Genomic DNA, 2,156 nt, shown 5'->3' with positions numbered 1-2,156 from the left:
AACCCGACACGCTCCTGCTGTCATCATGATCAGATTGGAAGCTGGAGTCTGTGAACCCCACAAGTTTCAGATCTGACTCGCCATAAACCAACCATTGGTCCTTAATATTTCTCAAATACTTAAGGATGGCTTTAATCACTTTCCAGTGATCTTCTCCAGGATCAGATTGGTATCTACTCACTACTCCTAGTGAGTATGCCACATCTGGTCTTGTACATGTCATGGCGTACATGATAGATCCCACGGCTGAAGCATATGGGACTCTACTCATACGCTCTCTCTCTTCAAGAGTTGTCGGACAATCCTTCTTAGAGAGAGAAATTCCATGGACTATCGGTAGATAGCCCTTCTTGGAATTCTCCATGCTGAACCTCTTCAGCACAGTATCTATGTACATGGACTGGGATAACCCAAGCATCCTTTTAGATCTATCCCTATAGATCTTCATCCCTAGGATGTAGGATGCTTCACCCAAGTTCTTCATGGAGAACTATGATGACAACCAAACTTTTATTCCCTGTAGTGCGGGGATGTCATTCCCGATTAAGAGAATGTCATCCACGTACAAGACAAGGAATACCACAACTGGACCATTTGCCCATTTATAGATGCAGGGCTCTTCTCCATTCTTAATGAAGCCATATGTTTTGATCACCTTATCAAAATGCATGTTCCAACTCCGAGAAGCTTGCTTCAATCCATAAATGGATCTCTGAAGCTTGCACACCTTGGACTCATCTGTGGATGTAAACCCCTAAGGTTGTATCATATACATCTCTTCGGTCAGCTCTCCATTCAGAAAAGCTGTCTTTACATCCATCTGCCAGATCTCATAATCTAGATGGGCAGCTATTGCAAGCATTATCCGAATAGATTTGAGCATTGCCACAGGGGAAAAGTCTCGTCATAGTCAATACCATAACGTTGACGATACCCCTTGGCTACCAGACGGGCTTTATAGGTCTCCACCTTTCCGTCTGCGCCCCTCTTCCTTTTGAAGATCCATTTACACCCAATGGGTTTAACCCCTTCAGGTGGGTCAACCAATGTCCATACATCGTTGACCTTCATGGACTCCATTTCAGATTTCATGGCTTCAAGCCATTTCTCGAAATCAGGTCTCTGCATAGCATCCATATAGGTGATCGGATCCTCATTATTCTCATCAAGTTCGATGGGATCACCGTTCCGGACCAAGAAACCGTAGTATCTGTCCGGCTGACGCGGTACTCTACCGGATCGCCTTAATGGTGCAGGTATATTGGGCTCCGGATCTGATCTAATCATATCCGACTCAGGTTCAGCTATTGGTGTCGGTCCTTCTACCTGTTGAACTTCATCAAGTTTAACCTTAGAGGCAACGGTTCCTTCACCAAGGAACTCCTTTTCTAAAAAGATTGCCTTAAGGCTGACGAACACCTTTTGTTCATCAGCATGGTAGAAAAAATATCCTTTTGTCTCTTTGGGGTACCCTATGAATGAGCATTAGTCAGACCTAGGTCCAAGTTTGTCTGTGACTAATCGTTTGACATAGGCCGGGCACCCTCAGACCCTAAGGTGTGAAAGTGCTGGCTTACGTCTCATCCATATCTCATATGGAGTCTTAATTACAGACTTACTTGGAACCCTATTTAACAGATAACAGGTCGATTCGAGTGCATATCCCCAGAAGGATATCGGCAAGCTAGCAAAACCCATCATGGATCGGACCATGTCTAACAGAGTCCGATTCCTCCTTTCAGACACACCATTATGCTGTGGTGTTTCTGGAGGAGTCCATTGGGAGAGAATCTCATTCTCTCTTAGATATGTGAGAAACTCACTAGAAAGGTATTCTCCTCCTCGATCAGATCGAAGAGTTTTAATACTCTTCCCAGTTTGTTTTTCTACTTCACTTCGGAATCGTTTAACATTTCAAATGAATCCGATTTATGTTTCATCAGATAGACATATCCATATCAGGATAGATCATCCGTGAAAGTTATGAAGTAGAAATATCCACCTCTAGCACTGGTGCTCATGGGCCCGCATACATCAGTATGTATTAGGCCCAAGAGCTCAGTAGCTCTCTCACCTTTTTCAGTAAAAGGTGACTTGGTCATTTTACCAAGAAGATAGGACTCACAGGTTAGAAGTGATTCACAATCACTGACTTC

Source organism: Elaeis guineensis, chromosome 9, assembly GCF_000442705.2.
Source record: "Elaeis guineensis isolate ETL-2024a chromosome 9, EG11, whole genome shotgun sequence".
Lineage (NCBI taxonomy): Eukaryota > Viridiplantae > Streptophyta > Magnoliopsida > Arecales > Arecaceae > Elaeis > Elaeis guineensis.
Note: the sequence above shows the minus strand (reverse complement) of the source record.